This window comes from Chinchilla lanigera, unplaced genomic scaffold (genome assembly GCF_000276665.1).
Source record: "Chinchilla lanigera isolate Chin_1 unplaced genomic scaffold, ChiLan1.0 scaffold00036, whole genome shotgun sequence".
Classification (NCBI taxonomy): Eukaryota; Metazoa; Chordata; class Mammalia; order Rodentia; family Chinchillidae; genus Chinchilla; species Chinchilla lanigera.
This window is the reverse complement of record NW_004955437.1, coordinates 3,133,337-3,149,409: the sequence shown is the minus strand read 5'-3', so window position 1 is coordinate 3,149,409 and position 16,073 is coordinate 3,133,337. Positions and strand designations below refer to the sequence as shown.

The 16,073-nt window shown below is 50.2% G+C and overlaps 3 long non-coding RNA genes across 5 annotated transcripts in view; 2 read left to right on the top strand and 1 right to left on the bottom strand.

Moving 5' to 3' along the window:
* LOC102023395 overlaps positions 1-16,073 on the top strand; it is a 20,085-nt gene that overhangs the window by 3,609 nt on the left and 403 nt on the right. The window lies entirely within an intron of this gene.
* Positions 12,526-13,072, top strand: LOC102023192. Its single transcript, XR_001235054.1, has 2 exons — positions 12,526-12,774; positions 12,886-13,072. It is a non-coding gene; the product is annotated as an uncharacterized LOC102023192 (long non-coding RNA).
* LOC102023631 overlaps positions 13,375-16,073 on the bottom strand; it is a 22,657-nt gene continuing 19,958 nt past the window's right edge. For 2 of the 3 annotated variants that reach the window (XR_001235052.1, XR_261840.2), the window contains one exon: positions 13,700-14,499. This is a non-coding gene — a long non-coding RNA (uncharacterized LOC102023631). Of the gene's footprint in view, positions 13,584-13,699; positions 14,500-16,073 lie in introns of those variants that run through there. The other variant, XR_001235051.1, reaches the window with a different exon arrangement.

Below are 16,073 nucleotides of genomic sequence, written 5' to 3'. Positions count from 1 at the left end.
AGAGAAGCCCAAAGCCCCTGCTCCGTGCGCGTGGGGCTGTCGGCCTCAGCCCTGGGCGGCTCGGGCGGGTGCTGGCACTGGCGCTGGGTCCCCCATCCTGCGGCCTACCGTGGGGCCCGGCGCACGGCTGGCAGTCAGGAAATATTTGCATGGATAATGTCAAGGACCTTTGGCAGGAAGTTGGTTGGGGACACCCCCTGAGCGCCATGCTCAACGGCCCCATCCTCCCTCCAGAACCTGCGCAGCCTTCTGCTACCCTTGGGACCCAGCTCGAAGGGCTTGATCACTGCGCTTCCACCTGTTTGTGTCCTGCCTACTCTGCCAGAGGCAGACAGGGACGCCCCGAAGCAGGAGGGGTGACTGGGCCAAACCACCCTTGTTCCCTGCACACACAGTGGGAGCCTCCCACAATAATTTACTGTGGCAGGGATCAGAGAGGGGGCACTTTGGGCCCAGCACTTCTGTGTCCCTGAATAAAAATCACACCCGGGGTCACTCAGGAAGCCCGGCAGCAGGAGAGCAGAGGTGTTGCTTTTACAACAAAAACCTACAGCACGAGGCGTAAAGGCTTAGTCAAGGTGTGAGGACCCTCTCTTGTTCCCTGGTCCTGGGCTGGGTGCCAGGAGAGATGAAATAGCTTCCAGAAAGTCCAAGGCCTGGTTAGTGGCTCCAAGGGGAAGATTTTCTACCTGGAGACAGAGCAAGAGCTAGGTCGTAAAACAAAATCGTCTGACTTCTTTGTGACCGGAATGGCAAGACAGGAGCAGTAGGGTGATGGATGGAAAACTAGATTAGAATCAGAGGGTCTGGATTTGAGTCATGGCATTAGCCTCTTAGATCGGGGAAAGTTCCTTGGATCCTCGGAGCGTCAGTTTCCTCGTCGGTAGCCTGGGGGTGACAACTCCACTTCATTCAGCTGGCAGATTGCTGACGGGTGGGTAAGTGCCTGGCTCAGCAAGTGACACACAGTAGAAGGCGGTGGGTGACACACAGACACCTGGATGCCAGTCTTCACTGTAGTGTTAATCATGACACTAAAAGGTGCAAACACCCTGGTGTCCGTCAGCCAGTGAATGGATCTACAAAATGCGGTGTAGCCATACAATGAAGTATTCTTTGGTTGTAAAAGCATCTCTCCTGGGCTGGGTAAAACTTCATTCCTGAAGGGAGAATGAAGTTTCGACCCACAACATGGTTGGACCCTAGCCGGGCGTGGTGGCACACACCTGTAATCCCAGCACTTGGGAGGCTGAGGCAGGAGGATCGTCGCGAATTCGAGACCAGCCTGGGCTACAAAGTGAGCTCAAGGCCAGCCTGAACTGCATAGCGAGACCCTGCCTCAAAAAGACAAAAAAGAAAAAAAAATACCAACCAACCAACCAAACAAACAAAAATATGGATGGATCTTGAAAACATTATGCTAAGTGAAGGCAGCCAGTCACAAGAGGACACATTCCATCTGTGGGAGTACCAGAAACAGGAACATTGGAGGAGATAGAAAGTAGATCCGAGGTTATAGAGAAATGGAGAGTAATTGCTTAATGGGTGCAGAGTTCTCTTTGGGATGATGAAAAAGTTTTGGACATAGAGCCAGGAGCAGTGGTGCATGCCTGTAATTCCAACACTCAGGAGGCAAGAGGGCCACGAGTTCAAGGCCAGCCAGGGCTACCTAGAAAGTTCGAGGCCAGTTTGGATGGAGCACAGCGAGAGTCCATTTAAACAAAACAAAACGTTTTGGAAATAGTGGTGATGGTTATGCAGCAGTGTAGATGTGATTATGCCACTTGAACACGGTTAGAATGGCACATTTATATTATATATATTTATGTATTTATATATAACTTATACTATATATATTTTTCCCCAATAAAAATATGTTTTTAAGAAAGAGGGCTGTAGAGCCCAATTGTGAAAGAAAGCTCTGGCCTTAGCAGCACTTTTATGGTAGTTCCCACCTAGAAATGGCCTCTACTGTAGAGTAGATGGAATATTGTCAGAATAAATGACAATCCCTCGTGACAGCGCAGGTCAGTCTCAGACAAGATGTCGAGTGAGAGAAGCCAGACACAAAAGGGGACATCCTGTATGACTGCATTTACACAGCGTTCAAAGGCAGGCAAAACTCATCCACTGTGCAGGAGGTCAGCCTAGGGTTACCCTGGGGGAACAATCAGAGCACAGTATTGGAAAGGGGTGCTCAGGGCAGGAACGGGGGCTCCTGGGGCTGCCACGTTCTGTTTGTTGCCCAAAACGCTGCTACCTGGGTACGTTCACTGTTGGAAAATTCTCTAGAGCCATTTTGCACTTATGTGTGTTCTTTTCTGTACATGTGTTTACTTCAGCAGAACTTTTTTTTTTTTCAAAAGTTCTGGTTCAAGTCGTGGGTGAACGGAACGGTGAACTAGAAAGCAAAGCTGCAGACGCCTGATTTATACACACTTAACCTGTGCCAAGCCAAAGGGACTGTGAAGCGGGACTTGTAATTCTCTGCACACTGCTTGAGATGCAGCCCGCCCTTCCCCCAGGCCTCTGGGAGCTGTAACCAATTAGTTTTTGAACTCTAAATGGAGGCTTTCTATAGCTCACTCTGGGGGGGTCATGGAGGGAAGGGGGTACATGGACCCCCAAGCACACAGCCCCTGGAACAGAAATCGCCTGGGCTGACAGGCACGCGGCAGGCACGCAGCAAATACTTGTCACAGACTGGGCAGTCAGTTTCTCCAGCGCCGCCCTGGGCTCCCACTCATCCTCCCACCACCCCTAGTCAGAGGAGGGACCTGTGGGACACTGCAGGCAACGACGCAGGGCTCGGGGACCGAGAGAAGACGTCACACTCTCCCAACATGGGGAGTTCCTGTATCCAGATCGTTATTATCACTCAAATCTAAAACAAGCGACTTGGCCTGGGCTGACCCGAGGTGACTTCTGACACCAAATAGCAACACTCATCACCGCCGCAGTTATGGTGGGGTGTTGGGGGGGGAGATCATTTTTATTTTTTGCTTGGTGACAAACTGCTAAATAATAGATCTGGCTGGGGTTTGGGTTTCCCCCCTGCCGGCTTGACCAACATGTTGGTGCCTTGACTCAATGAGCAGGTTATTTTGGCCTCCCTGGACCCAGGGCTTGTTTTCTGCTCCCAGAGGCCTCCCCTCTCCCCGGGTGTCTGGGCCTCCCCCGCAGGGCCGTGTTTGTTTGCCCGCCCGTCTGGGGCCCTGAGGACTGAAGCAGGCAGAAGGGCCTGTGCCAGACTCTGGGTTTTTGTGCGGCCAGGGCACGTGGCACGGAGATTCCTGCCCATTCGGGGTGCTCTTCATAGTCAGCAGCACCTCCTTCCTCAGCCGCTTTGTCCCAGTAGATGCCATCTTCCTGTCCTCCTCCTCCCTCTAGATGCCTCTGCCTTGATCCCTGGAGCACACAGCAGTCCAGCGCTCCTGACAGAAGTAGTGGCAACACCTTGAACAATCCCTTACATCAAGTGGCCTCTCATGGGGCCGAGGCTCAGGAAGGTTCTGTATCTTGCTCAAGGTCATGGATTTATAAAGTTGTTTTGATTCCTGGTCTCATCGCCTCTCTTCTGACCCCAGATGCCCTCTTGCTTTTGGAGACCGGGGCAGTCCCACCCCCACTAGCAGAATCAAATCCATTTCTTAAACAGCAGAACCTCAATGTGTTGAGGCAAAAGAAAAATTCCAAGCTTTGCTTGCAGCCAGTGATGTGTAATTAGAAAACTTGAGGTTGGGGAAGATGAGCCTTTTTTTCTCCTTGCTCATTGTGTGGAGTTCAGATGTAATAGCTGGAGCTCAGCAGCTACCTTGGACAGTGAAGTGACTCAGGATAAAAGATACTGGGATGATACAGCAGAAATTTAGAAGGGGTCTAAGTTTCAGGTAACCAGAGAGTCACCACACCAAGCCAGATCCTCTACTTCCAGCCTTCTTTTATATCAGAGGGAAATAAACTTTTATCCTATTTAGGCCACCATTAACACGGTTTCCTGTTGTCTGTAGCCCAGTTTAATCTCTCCTGATTTAGGGTATAGGAAAGCAGATGATGGAGTCCATATTTTTGTGATTTTTGTGATTGCTATCACGTGAGTCTTTACCAGTGAAGATTTTGAGCATAGATGCCAATAGATAACTACTTTTTAATTATTTATTTATTTATTTATTTTCTTTTTGTGACAGGGTCTCGCTATGCAGTTCAGGCTGGCCTTGAGCTCACTTTGTAGCCCAGGCTGGTCTCGAACTCACAACGATCCTCCTGCCTCAGCCTCCCCAGTGCTGGGATTACAGGCATGCACCACCACACCTGGCTAAGCTTTTTAAATTGAGATAGAATTTGCATACCATAAAAATTCAGTCTTTAAAATGTACAGGGCTGGGGGCAGTGGCACATGCCTATAATCCCAGCACTTGGGAGGCTGAGGCAGGATGATTGCCACGAGTTCAAGACCAGCCTGGACAACACAGTGAGTTGAAGACCAACTTGAGCTACATAGCAAAACCTTGTCTCAAAGAAAGAACGAACAAAAGAAAGGAAGGAAGGGAGGAAGAAAGGAAGACCAGGAGTGGTGGTGCTTGCCTGTAATCCCAATACTCAGGAGGAAGAGGCAGGAGGATCACTGCAAGTTCAAGGCCAGCCTGGGCTCCATAGTGAGCTTAGGGCCTACCTGAACTACATAGTGAAACCCTGTCTCAAAAGACAATAAATAAATAAAATGTACAGTACCATCCAGTGGTTTTTAGGCATATTCACAAAGTTGTGCGATAATTACCATTAATCCCTAAAAATTCTCATGATCCTTGAAAGAAACACCCTACCCACTAGCAGTCACTTCCCACGCCCCTGCCCACCCTTGCCCATAAGAACCACTCATCTACTTTATCACTATGGATTTTAAAATTCCAGTCATTCCCTACAAATGGAGTTGTGCATTACGTGGTCGTTTATGTCTGACTTCTTTTACTCACTGTTTTCAGGGCTCACCCATGCTGTGGGATGGAACGAACTCCCTTTTCATGGCTGAATCATATTCCACCACATGGCTGGACCATATTTTTTTTCTGGTCCATTCCTCTATTGGTGGACACTTGGATTGTTTCTACTTGGGGGTTATTGTGAATAATGCTGCCATGACCCTGATATTTTGTGAGTGCAAGCTGTTATTCCGCAGAATGCCATTTGGATTATCTGGCCCTTTCCCCTGTGATACGGGTCACTGCACCATTGTCCACAGCCAGGCGAATGCCACGCTCTTTCCGCTGAGCGCAGCCAGAGCCACCACCTCTGCTCAGCTCGTCGCTGCCGGCAGGTGGATGAGCTCGCCGGAGGCAGAGCTCCTTGCCTCCCAACAAAGTGGTGCTGTGCTCATTCCTGCCGTCCGCAGTCCCTGCCCTGCCCTCCCTGCCTCGTGGGCGCAGAACCTCAGAGCTATTTCAGGGCCCTCCGTGGTAGACCTGGCCTGGGAAAGTCTGAGGTGCTGGCTGCTCGACACAAGTGCCTTCCTGAGGCGTGAAGGTCATCCCCTGGGCTTGGCGGCTTCAGTCTGGTGGCCCAGCCCCTCGCTTCTGGCCCCCAGCAGTCGCCCCCGCAGCGCGTGCGAGGCAGCACAAGATGCTTGCCTGGGCCCGGCTTCCTGTTGACGAACGCTGGCCTCTGGCAAAGGGTGTGGTTATGGCTCAAAGGAGCCCTATCTAAGAAGGAGCCATTTCTGCTCAATGGGTTCAGAGCGTGCCTTTCAATCACTGCTGTTTCCTTCACACTGGCAAAAACAACCTTTCTTCCCCTGATGGTTTCCTCCGTGTCTCCCCCAGAAGTCCCACAGCTATGAAACTCTGGTGTTTTTTTTTTTTTTTTTTTTTTTTATTTTCTTAGCTCTCCTGGATGTCTTCCCCGGATTCACACCTCAGCTCTCCTGGCAAAATCCGCAGGGTAGTGGGGGCCTGCAGCGCCACGGTTGTTTATTTGCGGGAGCAGACGGAGGCAGGACTTTTGTGATACTGCCCGACTTGCTGTGTGGCACTGAACAAGTCCTCAGCCGCTCTGCGCTTCCATCTTCCCGGCTGGAAGGTAGATGGGAGACCCTTTCCTTCAGCGCTTATCCATGACTTGATGCTTTCTTAGGGACGAGACAGTAGACCAAGTGACGGATTTGGGGTGAATCCCCTTCCTTGGAGGTGGAGACACTGAACAATAGGTTAGATCCCCATTTGGCCATCCTGCCAGAGGAGGAGATATTGTGGGAAGAACAGACATTCTTGAGGCCGAAACTTGTCTCTCTGCACCTTACTAGCTGTGTGGCCTTGGGCAAATCTGACCCTCTGCAGAAGGATAACAGTAGCTTTTCCATGGGGTTGATGGAGAGATTAAAGGAGATGATATCTATAAAGAGCTAAGGACAGGTTCTGGAATGTGGCAGATGCCCAAAAATCCACATCTAGGGTACGGGGCCTGGTCTATGGCCGAATCAGCTTGAATACAAGCTTTTCCTTAGCTAAGGAAAGTCCGGCCTGGTTACCACATAGGTGAGAGGATGCTCAGCCAGACAGGATAGCCTAAAGTTGGATAATTCTTTAAAAATAGGCCCAAATCCTTACTCCTCTCTACTGGCTGGTTTTACTGTGGTGTAGCCTCTTAGCCTCTTCTCTCTCACTTTCCTCTTGGCCCTACCTGGGTTTTACCTCCTGGAAAAACAGAACCAAGCAGAAATGGGCTGCTTCTGGAAAGTGCCATGCTGAGGGCCAGGCTGGGAAGCCCGTCCACGTGGCCCATCTCCCTGGGAGGTGTGTGGGTCCTGGGCTCCCAGGTGGCTCCAGTGGGCCACCCAGGGGGTGAGGTTTTGAGACTGCCCAGTCACAATCCCCCCCGTCTTGTGAGATAATACTCCATAGTCCACAAAGAACTGTAGACTTAAAGTTTTGATCCCTGCTGGAGAGAGATTGCCCTGGGAAAAGATATCATTTTAATTCCTCTGCAATCATGCAACTCTTAGTGTGTTCCTATGTAACCAAGGCCAAAATTGCTAGCGGTCCCCGGCGTCATTTCTCTCCTTCATTGTGTGTTACAGCTCCCAAGTTCCAACTGCCCAGTGAGAGCAGGCATTCTCAGCCTTGGCAGGACTGACATTTTGGGCCAAGTGATTCTTTCTCATGAGTGACTGTCCAGCACACTGTCAGATCCTTAACAGCATCCTGGGTCTCATCACTAACCATTGTCTGTAAACAAAAATATCTCCTGACATCTGGAAGTATACCTGGGGGTGGTGACAAAATCTCCTTCTCCCCCCTTTTTTTTGTCTTTTTGAGACAAGGTCTTGCTATGCAGTTCAGGCTGGCCTTGAGCTCACTTTGTAGCCCTGGCTGCTCTCGAACTCGCAGCAGTCCTCCTGCCTCAGCCTCCCTAGTGCTGGGATTACAGGCGTGCGTCACCACACCTGGCCAAAATCTCCCCTTATTAAGAGTCACTGAGACTGTACTTCCTGGCCTCTCTCCAAGCTAGCTGGGACCGAGTCACGAAGTACTGGCCAGTGGCCAGTGACCTAGAACTCTCAGAAGTGCTGATGTGTGCAATTGCCTAGTCAGCCCCTGGTAGGGAAGAATGGGGTGTCTTCTGCTTGTTCTCCTTCCTACTGGCTGGAATGTGAACCCAATGGCTGGAGCTGGGGCAGCCACCTCAGGCCCTGAGATAGACGCTATGTGTCAGGGTGGTAGAGCAGCTACAGAGAAGGAACCTGGGTGCCCACAGGATGTCAAGCTGCTGCGTCCACCATGTTGCTTATACATGAACTGCTATGTGTGAGAGAAATATCCACTTCGTTAAAGCCAATGTTATTTTTTTAAATTTTTTTATTGTTTTTTATTTTAAAGAGTAAAAGAAGGATAACATAAAAACAAAACTCTTTTGTTTTTTCTTTTTTGGTTTTTCTCTGGTACCAGGAACCGAACTCATGACCTTGCGCTTGCCAGGCAGGCGCTTTTGCCGCTGAGTTAAATCCCCAGCCCCAAAGCTAATGTTATTTTGGCCTTTGTGGCAGCAGCCAAGCCAGTGTCCTAATAATGAATTTGTCACCTGCCTTCCTGACTGTAGTCTGATAGAAGAACCTGAGTGAATATATAAAGGGAGGATGAACCAAACCTGCCTTCTTCTGCTCACCTGCCTCAAGTCCTAGGCACTGTGTCAGCAGTTACATGAGTTCTCCAGGAGCGCAACTCTGCCCTCTGTTTCCAGAAGAGGAAACCGTGACTTGTGCACCTCGTCCAGCCAGCAGGGCCCAGAGCCAGGCAGGATTCAGCTCCAGGCTTGAAAGACTGGCCTGCCCTACGCTGTTCTGACGCCAGCAATGAGGACACCACTGCCTGCCCTACCAGTGCTGTCACCCTGAACCCTGCTCCTGTCTCAGCCACAACACTGCTCTCACCCCTTGGACCCTACATTTGGCTTTGCTCTGCTCCCAGTGGGCCCCAGCTCTTGCGACAAGCTCAGAACTGGTCCATCATTATACGTGTTCATAGTGAAAAGTCAGTTGATAACTGCTGTAGACTTTCACAAAGAGACAATGTCTTTGAATTTTGTCCTTAGCAAGCTCAGATGAGCCAGGCGTGGTGCCACACACCTGTAATCTGGGAGGCTGAGGCAGGAGGATAGCAAATTTGAGCCTAACTAGGGCTATTTAGACTATGTCTTGAAATGGGGTGGTGGTGCTGAGGATGTAGCTCAGTGGTAGAGCATCTGTCTGGCATGTGTGAATCCCATGCACCAAATGAATGAATGACTGAATGAGGAAAGACAATAAGATGAAGCTAGGAAGAAATGAAATAGAAGACTTGAAGAGGACCGGGAACTGGCATGGGTAGGACAAGATGGATTTCTTCCTCAGGTGCTCTAAAAGCTTGGAGAGACAGCCAGAGAGCCAGAGGACAGGCAGGACACTTGAGGACACACAGCCTGACCTGTCCTCCCACAGGGATCCACCCCTGGGTTTAGTGTTTCCACCGGGGTGCTGCTATCTCTCTGAACACCCACACCCTCATGGCATGTGATCAAAGCCAGCAGAAGGACTGACTAGAGGACCCACGTCAGAAGGCCTAGCCCAGCTCTGCTCCCCACTGAGTGGCTTTGCTGAGAGGAGCCTGAGGCAGTGGGCGCTGCTTTAGCAAAACATGGTCCAGCTCACTTGGATCACGCTTCACTCTGCTGAGCTTCAAAAGCAGCACAAGGGCTGCTGTACAGACAATCGCCGGAGGGATGTCAGCGCGGTCGGTCAGGCCGGAAGGGGTCACCTCGCTGGGCAGCCAGGAAGGCTTTTGCGGACTTGCAATGTGGGAAAGGAAAGAGGCAGGCAGAACCTGGTGGGGGAGTGGGCCTTTGTGGGTTTCACATGGTTACCGTCTCCCCTTGGTCTCTGAATCGCAGATCCTGAAAGATGTTTCTGGTGGTCCAAAGACAGGCAGCTGCTAACTGGATGAAGAATCATGTGGGGGCTGCCGTGTGGGACCGAACACAGGCAAACAAGACAGGGAGGAGGCCGGGCGGGGGTGAGACGCGTAAGCACGGCGTATAGGATAAAGGACGTGACTCTCGTTGATGACAGAAGCACGTCCTGTGATATGCCAGCCAGAGAAGCTGAGACTTTGGGGCCGCAATTAGAGAAATAGAGTTTGAGGTTGGAGGAAAGTGAAAATGTGAATTGTTCTCCTTGACAAGAGCTTACTGTGCCAGACACTGGATCCAGCCAGTTATATGGATTATATCATTATATCATCAGAGGCGCACAGTACTTAACCATGGACCGGGGATGTAGCTTAGTGGCACGGTGCCTGCCTGGCAAGTGTGAGGTCCTGAGTTTGGTTCCTGGTACAAAAAAAAGGAAAAGAAAAGAAAAGAAAAGAGAAGACAAGACATTACTTAATCATGATCTCCCCATATTTCCCATGAGCAAACAGAAGTTCAGAGAGGTTTGGGGTCTTGGCCAAAGCCACACAGGAGCTAAAAGGCAAGGGCTTCAACCTCAGGCTTGTCTATCACAGCCACAACCCAAATGCAGCTTCCAAGTCAACATCACGTGAGACGAGTGAGACTGGCAGGCTTTGTCTCCCACTACTGTAAAGCTGATGGGAAGAAGGGCTATCAGACTGGGCCTGCATTGGGCCATGGGGAAGAACCAAGCCCACAGGGTAAAAGGAAACCACAGGCCTCTCGGACGGGATTCCAGCAGTCAGCTGAGGACAGTGGGCACTGCAGGGGCAGTGTGCTCTTTGCCCTTGGGGTGTCTGTGCAAAACCGCCCACAGGGAGGCAGGTCAGTGGGTTCTTTGGGTGGTCAGTTGCAGGCCCTGCTCTAACTCTGAGATCTTAGCTGAGAGCCGAGGGGTGGGATTAAACATACCTTGGTCTCTGGCATCCAACAAGTCCTCTCACATAAGGGGCATCTCGGTGTTTCTGGAGGTGTTCCCTTGCCCAGCAGCCTCAGGCCAAACTGTGAACAACCCAGCCTGGGAAAGTCATTTGCCCTCTCTGGACCTGAGTGTCTTTCTGGGTAAAAGGGTGCTTGGACTATGTCAGTGCCATGGACTTAACACGTAATAGATGTGTCAGCAGCACTTGGAACCACAGGCCAATCTCACAAGCACCGCAGCAAGTACTAGAGAAGAAGAGGCAGGGAAGGTCAGCGAGCGGCTTGCAGGTCAGGGCTCGGGAGCTGGGCTGGAAGCCCCAGTGGGGAAGCCAGTTCCTGCATTCTCATTGTAGAGCAGCTGGGAGAAGCACCCTCAGCAGACAAAATACACACAGCAATGGGGGTTTCTAGTGAACATGTGTCCTCACGCTGAGCCTTGAGGCTGCTATGTCTTTTCTTACTCAGGGACAAACAGACAGGCTCCCAACGAGGAGGGGAAGCAGGTACCGACTCCCAAAGGGCTGCCGGGCTTTTCAGTTTGTGCTGCTTAAGACCTTGGACATTGGAGAGGAACTCCCCAAGGTCTGCTTTTTTTTGGGAGGCAGTACTGGGAATCGAACTGAGTACCTCACGCTTGCCAGGCAGGCACTGCTCACTGATCTAAATCCCCAGCCCTTAGGTCTGCTTTTTGAGTGGTGAAAAGCTTGGCTTTGAACTCCAGCTCTGCCGCTTACTAGTGGCTAAACTGGGGCAATTCATGATCTAGGATGCTGGTATCATTTATCATTCAAGGAGGCACTTTAGAAGATGAAGGAGAAAATTATCGTTAACTATGCAGGGACAGTGGCATAAATAGAAACTCTCTGGGACACACAGGGACAGAAGTCCCCCTACTTAACTTCCCAGGCCCAGCTGCATCTGGCGCAGGGACCTTGTGATACTGATGAACAAGTGCTTCTTATGGCCATGCCGAGAGGACACCGGTGACACGGTGGTTAGTGAGTGCTCGACCAGAGAAGGCTGCAAACTGCTCCTCTCCCTTTTCCCATTCTTCTTGTTTCTGAGAAAGGCCCTGAAACGGGCTCCCTGGGTGGGGTCCCAGAGAAGCTGCGCTCAGGCCTCCTTGGAGCCCTGTGTCCTTTCCTGGAGGGCCCGTGCCCACCGCCAACTCACACCTGGGCCTCCTTTTGGGGTCTGTTTGCTTTTTCATAAACACAGACGCAGGATTTTTCTTGGCCCGGCCCCTCTGCTCACAGCTCGTGGATTGTAGCGTGAAGCATTCCCTCCCAGGTGACTTGAACCAGGATCTACCAGGAAGTTTGTTTTTCAAGGCCTTAGTCAACATGTGGGTGTGGAAACGCCAACCAATTTCAATGTAGAGTCAACTCCTTTTTAAATAGGGACTTTCACATTAGTCAGACTTTTCAAAACAACATAATATTTAGACAAAATTCCATTTCCCTTTCCATCACCAACAGCAGTTGCTGAAGATATTTTTGTTCTGACCAGGGGCTTCCCCGGCCCACTTTCAGCTGGTTCCTCTCCTGTGTCAGTGCCTGGGCTGTGATGTCACAGTGCTGGGAGTGAAATCATTCTTCCTTCAGGCCTCTGTTTCCCCTCGGGCTTCGATGGATGCTCATGGGAGTGCATGATTGCTTGGGCTAGTCTTAACGTGTTTTGCTTCATTTTGATCCCCTGCTTTGTTGATTGCCTGGATAGCAACGATGCAGTCCACACCTCCCAAGATACCTGTCCTTGACGCCATAGTACAGTCCCAGGAGCTCCAGTATTTCAGCGTTCAAACTGCATAGCTCTGACTGTCTTTGAGGTACTGGGTTTGGCATGAAGTACTTCTCACGAAGTATTGTGCATCTCAGATGTGGCCACCTGAGCAGGCCTAGACTCATACCTTAGCAGAACCCGCTCCTTGGCTTGGTGCACACGGACCTGGCGTCCTTGCACAGCTCCGAGCCCTGTCTGGGTCTACTCCAGTCCCTTCTCTTCTGGCGCCTACATTCCCGGGGCCTGTCCTGTCACACCTCCGTGGGACATCTCTTTACAAATCAGGAAGAGTCCAGAGCCCTGCTAAGTATCCGCTTCGCCAGCCACTAGGTAGTACTTAATGACTTGGGCTTTGGGTGAGCTACCAGGTAATCTGTCTGTGCCTCGGTTGTGTGAGCTGCAGGATGAGGTGAGAACAGCAGTCCCCTTCTCATAGGGTTAGTGTGGGAATTTGGTGAGCTCAGGAGTACAAAGTGCATAGAACCTGATGTCCAACAAGTGCTTAGTTGCTGTGGACCATTCCTACAATAAATCTTCACCACAACCTCACAAGGTGGGAGCTCTATCCCCATTGGTAAATGAGGAACCAAGACTCAGGTAAGTAACTTGCCAAGCCATGTGCTAGAATGAAAAGCAATGAGCACGGTTCACAGAGTTTGGGATCTACTGCGTGGGTTAAATTCCACCTCGGTGCCTTTGCTTCCACAGTCTTTCTAGATAACCAGTGCGCGGAGAGCCAGCGGAAGCAGAGACGGACGGAGCCCAGGGAACCAGAGGCAAGCACCACCCAGCTTTGTCTGGCCCATGCAGGCAGGCTCCTGGCTAGGCACAGCTAATCCCCAGGCATCCCACTGGCTTCACCTGGCTCATTAAAACCAGACACGTTACGAGTTTACTTAGCATCTGCAGAGAGTGTCTTTCATCTTCAAAGGCTTTCCGAAGCACCAACCAATTAATCCTTACAACACCCTCATCTCGTAGACAAATATTTATCCTCATTTCATACCCAGGAAAACTAAGGTGCAGAGAAAGAGAAGACTGGGGGAGGGGAGAGTGAGCAGTGGAGATAAGCAGAGAATTCCGGAGCCCCTGACCCCTCCGCTGCCCAGTCCATTTGGAGGTTGCTGGGAAATTCTTCCCATAAGACCTTCCTTTCTTTTTTTCTTTTTCTTAAATGGAAGCAGAACCTTTTGCAAGTTCAGAAGAATTACGTTTCTTTAATAGTAACCTGCAGGAAATACATTAAAAACACATTCTATCAGTTACAAATCTTAATGTCACCAGCCAAAGATGAGGGAATTAATGCCGGGCCCCAAAATACATACAGTCAGCAACTCCGGGGCAAGGGCAGAGACGATTTATAGAGTGCGAGATCTGGACGTCTGGAGCAGGCAGGCTGAGCTCAGCTGCGAAATTGAAACAGGGCTGTTTTCAGAGGGGGCGAGTGAGGGGAGGTTGCTGAGGGCGGCTTTGATTTAATCATTGTTTCCCATTTCTTCCCAATATAAATTACTTTTTTTTAATGCCGTAAAAGCCAGGTTCTGATCTGTCATGAGAAGACTGCTTTCATTAACACAAGTGCTTGTCAAAGATACTCTGAAAAAAATCAACCCTACCCTCAAAGAAGCCCTCCCTTTGGCTGAAACCAGTTCCAGTCCCATTTATCTGTTCCGTCTAAAAAAGGTCAAAAAAAGGGGCAGTGATTCAGGTGGGGGATATGGACGAGGACAAAAACACATGTATAATTAATATGATTTTTCTTCCTTTTCTTGTAGGTTTTTTTATATCATAAAATTAGACATACATATGGAAAACCACGCTAAAAATGTAGAGCTTGGTAAATTATGATAAAGGAAACAGTAGGTCTTTTAAATTACTTTGTTTTTTAGACTCTGTATTCATTTTTGACAAACTTGAACCAGATAAGCTTGGAAAAGTACAGTTTTGACTCTCAGGGGTGTAATATGCTGGTTTGAGGAAGGAAAGTGAAACAAGAAACATAAACAGCCCTGGACTGTTAGCCAGAGGCTGGTGCGTTCCTAGCCCAGTACCGGGGATCGAACTCACGACCTTGCGCTTGCCGGGCAGGCGCTGTGCCACTGAGCTAAACCCCCAGCACCCCCAGCCCATCCTTGTTTGTCGCAGAGAAAGGATGTTAAAGGTCTCAGTGGGCGCCGAGCAGCAGCATCCCACGGGCAGAGGTGCACTCGGGTCCTCGGCGTCTTCACACTGTGGCGGCCTCTCATGGGTCCCACGCAGCAGCACGCATCTCAAGCTCCCTTTACAGGCGAGGAAACCGAGGCCAGGCCTGCTCTGAGGTCACTAGAGAATAACAGAACCAAGAAGTAGACCCAGGGTCTTCCATCTCCTGGGCCGTCTCTAGGTCCCTCCCTCTACACAGTTCCTGTGATGCCTATGTGACTATACCTATGCCGGGTCAACAGCCGCTTCCTGCAGAAGAGCGCCACCACTTTCCAAGCGGCCTGAAGACCTCGACCCACCATCCCAGTTTGCCTGGGATGAGGAGGGCTCTGGCATGCGTGATCTTCAGTACTAAACCTGGGGCAGTCCCTGGCAAACTGGGACAAGTTGCTCACCCCAGCAGGCTGTGTCCATGTAGCTGATGCTCGGGCTCCTTGGCTGATTAGTGGGCCCTCAATGTGGAGGAGAGGGGAGCAGAAGTAGAAGGGAGGGAGGAAGAGGACAGTGGGGTGCCTTGGACTGTATAAGATGATTTGGGGAATAATTATTCAACTAACTGAAATTTTTAAATATTACTGAAGCAAAAAAGTAGGGGTTTGAACTATTATTATAGCTAACGTTCTGAGTATGCTTTATAATTTAAAGTGCACTTCTGCATTATTCTAAATTTCATTATTTGGGCCTTTCTGTTCTGCTTTGGTTTTGAGACAGGGTCTCATTTTGTAGTCTAGGCTGGCCTTGAACTCATTATGTAGCCCAGGCTGGCCTCAAACTCTAAGCGATCCTCCTGCTTCAGCCTCTCAAGTGCTGGGATTGCAGGCGTGGACCACCACACCTGCAATTTTTAAATATTGCTTTTTTAATATTTTAAAATATTGTTTATTATTTGGGGTTTTAAAGCAAGGGTATCTGATTAGGATCTTGTTTGTGGAGTCGGAAACTGAGGCACAGAGGTGCCCTGACAGTCAAAGTTGGGCTGCGTGAGGGTTGGAGGATGAGGCTTCAACAAAACCTCAGTTTTCTGGTCTTCGGTGGGTGCTGTTCCCCCAAACCTCCTCTGATCAGGAGCCCTGGCCAGAAACCAGACTTTGAGGTCTGTCTTTACTTAATTGTTGGAAATCGAGAGGCCAGAGGCTGGGGGTTTCTAAATCCAATTCCAAGGGGCTCGGATTAGCACCAGCATCACTCTTACTGGGGACTTGCTCTTAGAAAGAGACAGTGAGGCCAAAGGATGATTAGGGTTCTAGCAAGCAAAGTCACAGGCCAAACTTTGCCCTCCTGGATCCAACCACCAAACTTTCAGATAGCTTCCAGCCCCATGCTCGCTTTCCTTTCACTGGGGATCGGCCCGCCTCGACACTTCTGAAATTAGAGCTAGAGGTGAAACACTCAGCTCAGCAGAGTTTTGCTTGTGCTTTAATGCCTTTCTTTTCTCTTGGGTTTAACTGCTTTTGCTGGCCTCAGGGAATCCCTTGCAAGTTAATAAAACTTACTACATCAAAGGGCTCCACAACCATTACCCAATTAAAACCTTACAGCGCTCCTGCAGCAGGTACGGTGATTAACCCCATTTTACAGATAGGGAAACTGAGGTTAAGAGGTTTGCCCCTGGCTACAGAGCAAATGAGTGTCCCAAGCTGGTCTTAGAACTTTCTGGTTTGTTCAGATCACCCAGGGGTAGTGGTTTCTGCTGA